Below are 15,217 nucleotides of genomic sequence, written 5' to 3'. Positions count from 1 at the left end.
ATTACCTCCATCTACTTGTCAATCCCTTTAAGTACTCTGTATATTTCAATGAAATCACTTCATATTTTTCAAACTGCTGTAGGAGACAGGCCCAGATTGCCTAATTGTTCTTCATGGGACAGTCCCACCATACATGAACAAGTCTGGTGAACCTTTGTTGGACTCTTTATATGGAAATAATATTTTTCCTGAGGTAAAACTGTACATAATGCTAATGAAATTGTCCCCAGAACAACAGAACTGCAGCGATTCAAGAGGGCAATTCAATTACACCTTTCCAGGGCAACTAGAGATCGAAAATAGAGGTGACACAGGAAGTAATGGTTGACAACTCCGGAAAGAGTTTGAGGCTGTCTCAACAGTTTGTTGAAAGGCTAGCCTTGGTATTCCAACATTTTGCAAAATATTTTTAATAAAAATTAGAAGAAAACTGTTCTCTAGCTCTAACTCCTTTCATTCTCAACCCCCGTGCTAACACATACCAAACTATGCACCTCCACAGAATGTCTAATAACTCCACGTCATCCATGCAATCTATGCACTTTTACGCTTCCACATGAACCTATTATGGCCATATGTAAATTTAATGCTGAACTGTGACTTTCACATACCACTCTTTACCATTAAATGTATGAAAATTAACTGACTCAGGACCCATAGTGTGATGAAGTACAGCTCTTAAAATCTAATAATAAATATACAATTTTTAAAAAATGAATTTAAAAGAAAACATACAATGTATTTAATATTTTTATCTCTTTTAATAATTTATAAAAAGAAGCACATACTCCCATTTCTGAGAACATACAACCAATTGGAGCCATCAATTGAACGCTGCAATGACAGATACTCCACTATCATAATGAAAGGATATGAAATCTACCATGATTTCATGTAATGATAGCCTACAGGATTATGTCAATAGAGAAAAAAAAAATGGAACAAGCACTGATTATTTCTTAAAACTGCAGATTGGATTTCTTGCAAACATCTGAAGGGCAAGAGATCTAAATGTGACGATAGAACTTGACAGTTCTCTTGAAAGGTCCCTTAGCAACTCTTTTAATGATTATCTTGAGAGTACTAATAAGCTTTACTGTTCTTATGATTTTGTGTGAGCTTTACATACAAGCTTGTGACTTTTAAAAATGCCAAAGTACACATGACTTCTTCTAAAGGGGTCCTGGAATTATCCAAAATAGTACCTTGCCTCTCCAAAAGTGTACCATTTCACCAAAGAACTCTGGAAACCTTATATAATCTCTTATTATATCTTCGCGGCACAAGTCATGCTTTGGACACACCAAAAGAAAGAAAGGTCTGATCTGACTGAGGCAGCTGCACTTTAACTGATCTAGTTATTCTCATGGACAATGAATGTGCAAATTCAAACTCATCTCGACACTCCTATATTGCCTTTTTTCACTATGATGAAGAGCTCATCTCTCAGGTACCAAATCTGGTCTCTCTCTCTGTCCAAAGATGCTGTCTAACCTGCTGAATATTTTATAAATCTTTATTTTAATATTAAAGACAAATGGTGAAGGAGTGGAATAATGCCATTTATACATGTTAAACAGTAATTGAGCTCATTTTGGCATTTTTACAGACATGATTTATAGTGCACTGTGTTTAGCAGCTTGAATTTCTCATTAAGGACTTTGCATTGAGTGGATAGATCAGCAGCAAAATAGATTATTCCTCATCTTCATTTACATATGCTCAATTTAATGGCATAAGTGATATTAAACTTTACAAAAGAAGATAAGATATCCCACAAAACAAGCTACCTGTATACTTCCCAAAACCTCCTCTGTCCTTTTAAGATTTTATACATTGAAGCAACAGGAGAGAAACCATTTGATAAAAAATAAGGACTGCAGAGTGTGGACAGAATGCCCATTCCAAAATGTCACTGTACAGCAGATTCCATAAAAATAGAATCTGGTAATCTTTTGACCAAAGAGTTAATAGAAAAGTCACATGATCCATGAAATCCTGCGAAAAGTTTTCAAGTGTATGGTGCATTTTTTAAATATTCAATATGATGTGCAATTAGATGATTCTGCCACATGAATTGATCTGACTTGTTAGTTTGTTACAGTGAATCAAAAAAATCAAAGCTGCAAGATAGTGATTTCAAGACTGCTGACCTTGGGAAAAGACTTTGAATGAAACAACTGAAAATAGTTGACTTTCTGAAGACAATCATGACATGGATTTAGTGGAATTCAGACCTACCTGCCTGAGGCTTAACTTTGCACATTTTTTTCAAAACATGTCCTCATTCCTCTTGAACTGTCAGACTAACAGACAATTGATTTAGTAGCTGCTGCATTATTTTGCAAGGAATTGTTCTATCCTTGGAATTACATGCAATATCAAGAGATTCTTGAATCCAGTAGAAAAAAATACCTTTCCCAGATTAAGAATAGGTGTTTCTGTGGTTCACAATATGTCATTTGGCTGAGGGGGATTACTCTCATCGCTACAGACATCTAATGACATATTGACCTCAAAATTATACAGAAGGGGGAACAGTTTAAATGTGTGAATTAGTGTTGCTGCGATACTAGGGAAGAAAAGAGTTTCAAACAATTACAGTCTGTAGAATTTTACAGTAATTAACTGCAAGTTAAAATAAAACTGCAAAAGAGTAAATGAGTGTCACTAATCATATAATGAACCAAAGTGCACTGACAGCACAAAAGAAGTTTGTTCTAATCCCAATCAACACATTAATTTTCTATATTGCACCATAAATAGCAAATGCCTAAGGTAATATTAAATCTATTATCTAAAGTGAGATACAACTTACAATTACAAGCCACTTTATCTTTACAGTTATCTAAGTTATAAAGTCATAATGATTCACAACATGGAAACAGTTGGAATTTGGTCCAACTCGCCCATGCTGACCAGATATCCTAAATTAATCTAGTCCCATTTGCCAGCACTTGGCCCATTTCCTTCGAAACTCTACCTATTCATATATTGATCCAGATGCCTTTTAAATGTTGTAATTGTATCAGCCTTCAGCTGTCAGTTTATTTCATAATGCACCACTCTCTGTATGAAAATGTTGCCCCTTAGGTTCCTTTTAAATCTTTCCCCCTCACCCTAAACCGTTACCCTCTAGTTCTGGCTACCCAACCCGAGGGGAAAAAAACTTTGTCTACTTACCCTATCCATGACCCTCATGATTTTATAAACCTCTATAAGGTTACCCCTCCACCTCCGACGTTCCAGGAAAAACAAACCCAACTAATTCAGCCTGTCCAAAATTCTTCAATTACGTTACATTCAAATGCTTATTGTACTCTCATTTTAATACTGAGTCACTTAACAATGCCTTTTCACTGTTGCCTGCTACCACTAACCATTCATTTGAACCACACAATGAACATGAGTTGATTAGCAGATCTATTGTGGCTATCCTATACCATCATGGCTCAGCTGAGAATCATAATCCACAATATTTCTCAATGATAGGCATCTCTTAATCTCATAGGAAAGGCAAAATGAATCATGCGGAAGTAAATTCCAAATCAATTCGGGGAGAGTGGTGGTTATGGGAAGGAAATAAATCTGGGAGTTTATTCTCATATCCACTGAGAATGATGCAAATGAGTGCCCGAATCCACAGTGTCTAGAAATCACATGCAAGCACTTTTTTTTCCTGTTTTTTTTTTAATCTCCACACTACCGCCTAACTGCGGTAGTGCTTATTCTTTTCCCCAGCACCTATGTTGTGTGTGTGCAGGTATGAGACAAGTGAAAGACACAAGGTGCACGAATCTTTATTCAATTTCCACCACTAGGAAGCAAAGAAATACCCAAGTGGCCAGTGACAAGCAGTGCCCTTCACATCAAAGGGCAATGCTGTGTGATCAAAACAGTGAAGGAGAGGGCAGGGGTTAAATCAAAATAGAGTTGGAGGGGGAAATGATGCACTCCACTCCTTGCGGCGCCCACTTCTCCCTGAACAACTCCAGGGTGTCGTTGGACACAGCGTGCTCCTTCTCCAGATACACCCGTGCTCTAACTTAGCCGCAGAAGAGGGGCAGGCAGTCGGCCCTAACGACCCCCTCCATGGCCCGCTGCCTGGACTTGTTTATGGCCAGTTTGGCCAGGCCCAGGAGCAGATCCACGAGAAGGTCTTTAGACATGCCCTAACCCCTCTGTACCGGGTGCCCAAAGATCAGGAGCGTGGGACTGAAGTGCAACCAAAAACAGAGAACGAGGTTTTTGAGAAAATCAAAAAGGGAGTGCAAACGCCCACATCCAATAAATACATGGTCCACGGACTCCGCAGCACCACAGAACCAGCAGTTGGGCTGAGAGTCTGTGAACCACCGCAATATGCGGTTGCAGGGGACCGCTGCGTGCAGCACCCTCCACCCCAGATCCCCGAGAGAAAGGGGGAGGACTCACGTGTAGAGTGCCATCCACCTGAGATCCCCATCGCCCGGTGGCAAATGGGCACGCCAAGGTGTGTCCGGGCAAGCAAGCACTTTTTCATGCTGTGTTATCAGCCATGGTCAGGAAATTGTCCAGCATCCTTTCTTGAAACCACACCCATTACTGGAGCTTTGAAATTGTTTCAACATTATTTATATTTTGCAAATAGCAAAAAGCTAGTTGACGTTTAATTTTGATCTGTTTTCCATTATCAAATATCATGTTCTCCTTGATCTAATTAATTCAAATAATTTACAGACATGGATAGAGTCTAGATCCTTTATTATTATAATTACCAAAATTAAATTTCTTCATCACCTGTGTTAAAATAACTTGGATTGCTAACCCAAGCATGGCATCCAAATGTTATTAAACTATTAATCAATCTATTACCTCTTCTGAGTCTTTATTGTCCTGATCACCTAATAAAATAAACACGTATATAAGAAGTATTTATTTTCAAAATATTGTTGTCTAATTGATACACTTGTAACAGATTTTTAGAGAAAATTGTATTACTTGCCTTTTTTCCCTGTTGCATGACAACAGTTTTTAGCACTAGCACAAATCGACTGATGAATAACAGACCACATTGCTTCAATGCTGGGGAAATGGTTTTCAATTATGACAACATGCACAGCAACTCCGCATCAAAAACATTGGCTCAGTACGATTACATCTGAAGGTATTTCCATGCAAGGGCATTTCAATAAAATTGCTTTAAAATTAAATAAATGGTTTGTGACAGCAATTTTTATGGAATGCATGCACCATCAGAAGATGAGCACCATTTGAAAATTGAAAGTATCACTTCTATGGCTGGTTTTGCATAATCCATGAAAAACTCTGTCAATATTATCTACATTCATGCTAGAGTATTTTTCATATATCCATGTGGCAAATGCAAAGAACTGAATTATTATTCATTGAATAATATCTGATCTAAAGTAACGTGATATTTTTCTCACTATCGAAGGGCAAGCTTTGATCATATAGTCACACCTTTAACCTTCTATAATTATTCTTTCCTTCCTGAGTAAACACAAAACAAATCAGCAAAGTGTAAGCAGATTGTGCTATCAACCATTCAAGAGTGCCATACAGCAGAGTAAAACACTTCCTCTGCACAATTTTAATCATGGCTATTTGTGATGCGGCATTCAAATGAAAATTTTTTTTTCCATTTACTTAAATTGGAAACAACACAATGCCAATGGGCCCAGTTAAAAATCACACAACACCAGGTTATAGTCCAACAGGTTTATTTGGAAGTACCATCTTCCAGAGCGCTGTTCCTTCATCGGGTAGCTGTGGGGTAGGATCATAAGACAAAGAATTTTAGCAAGAGATTGCATAGTCATGTAACTGAGATGATATAGAGAACAACCCTAGATTGCTATTGAGTCTTTCAGCTTTTAGAATGGGTTGCAGGTATTGGTTCATTAATATGTAAATCTCAGAACTTTTTTTTTAGTCACATTCTCGATATAACTTAAGGTTTTATTAAAAAAAAGGTGACATCTCAGCAAACAATGCATTAAAGGTGTAAAGTTAGAGTCTATCTGTATCTCAATCTTGAGCCAGACTGGTTCTATTTCCAAAGTAGGAATTTATAAAATGTTAACTGGATTGACTCCCTGCAGATTGTGTGTTTTTTGAACAAAATAGAACGTAACTACAATCACAATTCTCCAAATGCAAATTCACCCCATAGACTTAAATGTTGGTGTGCATGCATGTGAGGGAGGAAGAGAGAGAGACAGAGAGAGAGAGAGAGAGAGAGAGAGAGAGAGAGAGTATGTGCATACGTGTGACAGAGAGGGAGTGAATAACGTAGTAAGGTCACCTGTAGTGTGACATGAACCCAAGGTCCCGGTTGAAGACATCCTCATGGGTACCGAACCTGGCTATCAGCCTCTGCTCAGCCACTCTACGTAGTTGTGTATCCCGAAGTCTGGCTAGGAGGATGGTCACCCAAAGATCCAAGGCCAAATGTCCCTGACCGCTGAAATGTTCCCTTACAGGAAGGGAACGTCCCTATCTGGCGATTGTTGCGCAGTGTCGATTCATATGTTGTTGCAGCGCCTGCTTGGTCTTGCTAATGTAGCATCCTTGCTGGCAGCATGTGTGATATACGTTAGCTGAGTCACATGAGTCATTGAGGCATACATGGTGGGTGGTGTCCGCACATGTAACATGGTATCCATGTTGACGCTCTGATACATCTTGCAGTGGTTGCCATGACAGGGTTGTATGGTGTTGTGGTCGATGTTGTACTGAAGGCGTTAGTTTGCTGTGAACTGTTTAAGGTTTGGCGGTTGTTCAAAGGTGAGAAGTGGAAGTGTAGGGAAGGTCTTGGTGAGGTGCTCATCCTCATCGATAATGTGTTGCAGGCTGTGAAGAGCATGGCTTGGTTCCTCTGCTGCCGCAAGTACTGGACAACGAAGGGTACTCCATCGGTTGCGTCCCATGTCTGTCTCCTGAGGATGTCATTACGGTTTTTCGCTATGGCACATCAGAACTGTCAATCAATGAATTGAGTATTGTGCCCTGTTCTTGTGAGAGATTCCTTCAACACCTTCAGGTGTTTGTCACGTTCTTCCTCATCTGAACAGATCCTGTGTATGCATAGGGCTTGTCTGTAGGGGATGGATGTTTTAATATGTTTAGGGTGGAGGCTCAAGAAGGGCAGCATCATGAAGGCTATTCATGGGCTCACGGTAGAATGAGGTACTGAGGTGTCCGTCCTTGATGGAGATGCGTGTGTCCAAGAATGAGACAGAAATACAGATAGTCTATGGCAAGTCTGATGGTGGGATGAAACTTGTTAATATCACTGTGTAGTTGTTTCAGTGACTCCTTGTCACAGGTCCAGAGGAAGAAAATGTCATTAATATATCTAGTGTATATGCTGGTTGGAGATCCTGTGCAGCAAGGAAGTCTTGTTCGAACTTGTGCATGAAAATGTTGGCATATTGGGGTGCAAGTTTATAAATTCCTACTTTGGAATTGGAACTAGTCTGGCTCAAGATTGGGATACAGACAGACTCTAACCTCACACCTTTAATATATTGTTACCTTTTTTTATAAACCTTAAGTTATCTTGAGAATGTTGCTTGAAAGAAGTTCTGGAATTTACAGATTAATGAACTGAAACCAGTAACCCATTTTAAAAGATGAAGGACTTAACAGCAATCTACGATTGCTCAATATATAATTTCGGTTGCATGACACAGCAATCTTTTGCTATAAATTCTGTGTCTTATGATCCTATTCCATCACTACCCAATGAAGGAGTAGCACTCAGAAAGCTAGTATTTCCAAATAAATCTGATAGTCTATAACCTGGTGTTGTGTGATTTTTAATTTTGTCCATCCCAGTCTAACACTGGCACCTCCACATCAAATGTGCCCAAAAATGAATAACTCAAAACTATAGTTAAATTGCAATTTTGAAGATATTTCTTCCACAGCTTCATTCTACACCGTTCATTCTCATCTTTAGCGTATAAATAATTGTTGTGTTTATGTAGGGATCCATCTCTGGGTGCATATCCAGTGTAAATTGAGTTTATTTATGTTGCTGTCTCATTCAGTTATCTACTCAAACTTATTTGTACAATCACAAATGTAATATCACTAAAAAGACAGCATATTCAGGCATTGTTTAGAACATTGATTATTCTTGCCACACATTTGTCACATTTTCAGCTTTCCTTGCTTTCTTAAGCTCACTATTCTTATTTAAGAATGTACTGGTCTGAACTGGAATTCCTTTTTCAGTTATATAAAATGGAGTAGACCAGTTTGTATAATTGCCAAATGTTAATTTTGTTTTGTTTCCCCTCCCTTCTGTGAGTACAGAGGCGTACAACGGGATGTATCGTGATGGAGGCAAGAGGAATTTGCATTCAATAAGGACCGTCAATACTCCCAAATTGCAATGAAGTATCCAGAAATTAAAGATTCATCTCCTGGATATTTCTAAAAGCAACAGAGGATAAAGATTATAACAGTCATCAAAACAGAGTGCTCCCATTTAATAAAACTCTTTTGTTTATTTTTCGTGGGGTCAAAATTCTTTGACTGCCATGTCAAGAATCATCTACATGGGTTGCAAATCATTTACTCACTTTAAATGGTTTGAGATGGTGCTGTAATAATAATATGATGAGTTTAGCAATGAAGGACCTAGACTGATGTCCTGGCGGCCTGAGTTAAAGAGTGAAATTTCACTTCAATTTAACAAAATCTGGAACTAAAAACTTGCCTGAAGATGACCATGTAATGACCTTTATTAGTCAAGGTATGGAGCCAGGAAGTTTTGCTGGACATTGGTTAGGGCAGAACTGGAGGACCGTGTACAGTTCACCACTCTATAGGAAGGATGCAGCTGCACTCAAGAGGGTGCAAAGGAGATTCACCAGGATATTGTCCAGGCTAGACAGTTTCAACCATGAAAAATAATTACATAGGAAAAGGTCATTTTGCTAGGAACAGAGAAAGCTGAGGAGGAACCTACGGGGTTGATGTCCACCAAAGTGTAAGGTTAATAGGAATAAAGATTCTCCTTGGAGGTGAGATCAATTGTCAAGACGCACAATAATGAGACAGAGCCAGAAGGTTTAGAAGGGATTTTTACACAGAGGGAACTTACTGCCTGGAAGGAAGGATGATAGAGGTGGTAGCTAGCATAATAGTTTAACATTATTTAGATAGTTGCTTGAAACTGTATAGCTCTGCACTACGTGGTGGGAAATGGGATTAGAATGGATGGGTGCTCACTGGCTTGTGCAGATACAATGGACTAAACATCCTCTTTCTGTGTTATAAAACTTTAGGACTTATGATTTGATATTGAAAGTAAGGGAGGAGTCACTTAATATTGGGATACAGGGAAAGGAAATAACCAAATTTATTTTAAACTAGCAAAGAAGCTGAATCAGTGCAGTGCTCTGTCATTCATAATGAAAAAAAAATGCATGGTGATAGTGCCACACAGCACAATGGAAGGTATCCTTAATGTGAAGATGGACTTCATATCCACAAGGGCTGTGTAATAGTGACTGCTACCAATATGACCATTGACAGATGCATCTGTGGTAGACAGTTTGGTAAGGATGAAGTCAAATATGTTTTTTTTTTCCTCTGTTGATTGTCTCAGCGTCAACTGCAGACCTCAAATTGAAAGCTACATGCTTCAGAATTCAACTAGCTCAGTTGGTAACGCTGATGCTGAGCCATTCTTTTTGGTAGATTTGAAGTCCCCATCTAGGCCAAATTCTGCACGCTTGTCACCCCCAGTGTTTCCTGCAACTTTCAATATAAGGTAGTATTGATTCATCAGCCAAAGATGTGGGTGCAGTAAATAGTAATCAGCAGGAGCTTTAACTTGTCCATGTTTGACCTAATGTCATGAGACATCATGTGGTCCAGAGTGAATGTTGAGAACTCCCAGGACAATTCCTTCCTAACTGTATACTATTGTACCACCACCTCTGATGAGTCTGTCCTGTCGGAAGGTGACTCTGGTGTCTGGGACTAATAAACAAGATGACATTCATTTCATGATCATCGTCAGACTTTTAATGCCAGGTTTTATTGAACTTAAATTCTACCACTGTGATGAAATTCTAACTTATGTCCACAGAGCATTTTCTGTGCTTCTAGATTACTAGTCCAATGTCAATAACACCATATCATCACTTCCCCCATGTCCCTCACAGAGATGTTAATTGTAGCTTCAATTGTTTTCTGACATGGGGTGAAAGATCAGCAATACCAGATATCTGGTAATTAATATTTTAAACATAGACCTATTGAATTCAGTGTTGAAGCTATTTGGTGCTTCTTGCAAGAACACAAGAATAAAACATTGATGAAGTGGCAAACTTCATGAGTTATAACAATTTCATTGTATCAAGCACTCCAACAAATTGCACCTCACTCTAACCAATTTACTCTCTTGTCAAGAAACAAATTTAGTTTCAGTCCAGTGCCGTCATTATGCCAATTACTTTCATTTATTTGAGTATCTCATCAATAAATTGCTCCAGTGTGGTGCTCATGAAGCACCTTAGTCTGCAGCCTCAATGTTTAATCAGCATTTCAGGTCTATTTATTGCTTAGCACAATCAGTAGCGTATAAAGTTATCAATTAATTGCTCTTGTTATTCAGTTGAGGTAATTCTAGACAGGAGCATTTCTCTTTGATCAATTTGTTTCCTGCAGCTCTATTTGAACTTTAACTTGTTAGAACACCACACCACTTCCATCTATTGGCATTGAAATTATGACAGTGTAGATATGAATGCAGCAATTCCACTGTTGAAACATGGAGCACCCTCTCTTTAGTCAATAAGTTGTCAACATTTTTATTCATTCATTTATTCCTTCATGGGACGTGGACATTGCTGACTCTCCAGCATTTATTGCCCTTCCCTAGTTGTACTTGAGTTTGGTGGTGAGTTACATTTCTGAACTGCTGCAGTCCATGTGCTGTAGTTGACCCACAATGCCCTTAGGGATGGAATTCCATAATTTTGACTCAGTGACAGTGAGGAACAGCGAGATATTTCCAAATCAGGATGGTGAGTGGTTTGGAGGTGAACTTGAAGGTGGTGGTGTTCCCATGTAACTTCTGTCCTTGTACTTTGAGATGGAAAGGTTGAGGGTTTAGAAGGAGCTGTCTGAGGATCTTTGGTGAATTTTTGTGGTGCATCTTGTGGATAGTACACACTGTTGCTACTGAGTGTCAGTGATGGAGGGAGTGGATGTTTGTAGATGTAGTGCCAGTCAAGCAGGCTGCATTGTCCTGGATGTCAATCTTTTTAAGTAATGTTAGAGTTGTACTCATCGAGGCAAGTAGGGAGCATGCCATCAAACTCCTGACTTGTGTCTTATAGACATTGGACAAGATTTGAGGAATCAGGAAATGATTTTTTGCAGTATTCCTAGCCTCTGGGCTGCTCTTGTAGCTATCGTAATTATATGGCACGTCCAGTTGAGTTTCTAGTCACCGTTAATGCCCAGGCTGTTGATACTGAAAGGATCCAGTGATGGTAACACCAATGAGTATGAAGGGGTGGTGACTGGATCACCTCTTATTGGAGTTGGTCATTATCTGCCATTTTTGTGGCACGAATGTTACTTACCACTTGTCAGTCCAAGCCTGGATACTGTTCAGACCTTGTTGCATTTGAACATGAACTGCTTCACTATCTGAGGAGTCGTGAATGCAGGCAAACATTTTGCAATCATTAATGAGCATCCTCACTTCTGACTTTATGACGGAGGTAAGATCAATGATGGAGCAGCTGAAGATGTTTGGGCATAGGACATCAGGCTGAGGAACTCCTGCAGAGATGTTTGGAGCTGAGATGACTGACCTCTAACAGCCACAATAATCTTCCTATGTACAAGATATGACTCCAACCACTGGGAAAATTTCCCCCAATTCCCACTGATTCCAGTTTTTCTTGGGCTCCTTGATGCAAAGGTTGTCAATCTCATTTCATCTCTGGAATCAACTCTTTTGTCCATGTTTGGTGTCTTTGTGATGAAGTCAGGAGCTGAGTGGCTCTGATAGAACACAACTTAGGTGTCAATGGGCAGGTTGTTGCTTAGCAGGTGCTGCTTGATAGCACTGTTGAAGAGACTTTCCATCACTTTACTGATGATTGAGAATAGACTGATGAAGTGGAAATTGCCAGCTTAAATTGTCATGTTCTTGTGTACAGGATATACCTGGGTAACTTTCCACATTATCGAGTAGATGTCAGTGCTGAAACTATACAGGAACAGTTTGGGTGGGGGAGTGCATGGGTCTTCAGTACTATTGCTGGAATGTTTTCAAGGCACATAACCTTTCTAGAATCCAGGGAAATTTCACATAGAGCGAATTGAATCGGCTGAAGGCTGACGTCTGTGACATTGGGGACTCCTGGAAGAAGCCAGGATGGATATTAGTGATCCAGATGGGTTTTTCTGTCAATCAACAATGGAGATCAGTCAATTTATAATGCAATTGTTTAAAATTGACATAAATTCCACCTGCTCTGGTAGGATTTGAACACATGTGCTCAGAATATTACCTGAGTTTCTGGTTAATAGTCTAGCAATAATTAAACCATTGCTTCACCCAATGAAATATTAAGTAACAACATATATAATTGACTGGAAGAAATGTATTTAGACAGTCTGGGCCTTCTAAACACCACTTGTCTATGAAATCCACTGCTCCCCCAGCATTATTCCCACTAATGGTTGAGCACCCAACTTGGTCTCTTTGTTATCTCATCTGCTACTCATTTGCTGTCTTCATGTATTGTTCACTTAATATTTTTAAACCGGCTATCACTCTTCTTCTTAAAAATAAAACTCTTAATCTCACCTCCTTTTTAAACTAATTCAACATAACTAAAGTGTCTTTTCTCTCCAAGTTTCTTGGAAGTGTGGCCACCTTCTAACCATACATCTATTTTTTCTGTATTCCATGATTGAACACCTCCAATCAGTTGTCATTCCTCACAATAATGCTAAAGTTATGTTTATTGTGAAATATCAAAATATTCCTCTAATTATATTCTCAGCTGATGGTATTACTGGACAAGTCAGATCCCAGAATGAAATAAAAACTGAAAATGCTTGAGAATCTCAGCAGGTCTGGCAGTATCTGTGAAGAGAGAAATGCAATTAATCTTTCAAGTCCAATATGACTCTTCAGTTCTAAGCTGAAAAATTACAAGGAGAAAAGCTTAAACTTGATTCTGAACTCTACTGTTGTTTCTGAGAGTCGTACAGTCATACAGCACAGAAACAGACCCTTCCAACCAGTCCATGCCAAACATCATCCCAAATTAAACTAATCCCACTTTCCTGTGCTTGGCCCATACACCCCCCCTTCCCCCACCCCCGATAAAACATTGCTTACTCATATCATTATCTCAATGTCTTTTAAAGTTGTAACTGTACCCAGATCCACCACTTCTCCTGAAAGTTCATTCCACACACAAACCACTCTCTGTTAAAATAAGATGCCCTTTATGTTTTCTTTAAATCTTTCTTCTCTCACCTTAAAAATATATTCCCTTGTGTTGAATTTACCCACCCTCAGGAAAAGGCATTCACCTTATCTATACCCCTTATAATTTTATAAACCTCTATAAGGTCATCTCTCAACCTCCCAGGCTACAGTGAAAAAAGTCCCAGCTCATCCAGTCTCTCTCCATAACTCAAGCCCTCCAATCTATTAATTATATATGTTCTGCCATTGTTTGTTTTACAAAAATGCAATACCTTGCATTTATCCAAATTAAACTCCATCTGCCACTCTTCAGCCCATTGACCTATTAGATCAAGATCCCTGTGTAATCTTAGATAGCTTTCCTCACTGTCCACTACATCACCAATTTTGGTGTCATCCGCAAACTTATTAACATGCTTTCTATATTCTCAAATAAATCATTCATATAAATCACAAACAAAGTGGGCCCAGCATCAATCCTTATGGAACACTGTTGATCATAGGCCTCTAATCTGAAAAACAAACCTCCAAGATCACGCTCTGTCTCCTGCTATTAAGCCCATTTTGTATCTAATTGGCCAGCTCACCCTAAATAATATGTGACCTAATTTTATGAATTAGTTGACCAGTGAAACTTTGTCAAAGGCTTTATTAAAGTCCAAGTAAACAATATCATCAATTTTCTTGGTTACTTCCTCAAAAATCTTAACCAAGTTTGTGAGACATGAGTTCCTTCACACAAAGCTATGCTGGCTATCCCGAATCATTCCTTACTTCTCCAAATGCATGTAAATATTATTGTTCAGAAACACTTCCAACAATTTAGCCACCACCAATGTCATACTCACAGGTCTATAGTTCCTAGGCTTCTCCTTACAACCGTTCTTAAATAAAGGCACACATTTGCCAATCTCCTGTCATCCTGCACCTCATCCGTAGTTATATATGATACAAATATTTCTGCAAGAGGTCTCACAAATTCCTGACTAACTTCTCACAATGTTCTGGCTTACACTAAATTAGATCCCAGTGATTTATCCACCTTTACATTTTCTAAGACCTCCAACATTTCCTCTTCTGTAACGTCAATCATTTTCAATATTTATTTCACTGAGTTCTCTAGACTCCATTTCTTTCTCCACAGTAAAAACTAATCAAAATATTCAGTTATTATCTGTCCCATCTCTTGAGGCTGACCACAAGACAACCTCTTTGATCTTTAAGGGCCCTACTCTTTCAATTGCTCTCTTGCTCTTAGTTTGGAGGTAGTGAGGACTGCAGATGCTGGAAAGTCAGAGTTGATAAAGTGTGGAGCTAGAAAAGGCACAGCAGGAAATAGTTATGGAAATAATAACTCTCCCATAAAAGTTAATGTTTTTAATTGGAGTAGGGCAAATATTAATGGTATGAGACAAGAGCTTTCAAAAATTGATTGGTATGGACTGTTTGCAGGTTAAGAGACATCTGATGGGGGGATCCAAGATGGCGGCGACCCAGTAAGACTGAGTCTATAGTGCTCCTCCCAAGACTTGGGCACAGTGGGTCACCTACCCCCTACCAAGCTCACCAAATCATTTATAATAGTTTTGTAATTTAATTAGTTGTGTAATATTACATTTAAACAATTTAATCCTAAGTTAAAATGACTAAAGGGAAAGGAGCCCGAGGCTCTCAGCAAGCAGGAACCCCTCCCCCACACTCTCCAGCTGCAGCAGAGGCGCCCACAGCCGC

This window comes from Chiloscyllium plagiosum, chromosome 6 (genome assembly GCF_004010195.1).
Source record: "Chiloscyllium plagiosum isolate BGI_BamShark_2017 chromosome 6, ASM401019v2, whole genome shotgun sequence".
NCBI lineage: Eukaryota > Metazoa > Chordata > Chondrichthyes > Orectolobiformes > Hemiscylliidae > Chiloscyllium > Chiloscyllium plagiosum.
Note: the sequence above shows the minus strand (reverse complement) of the source record.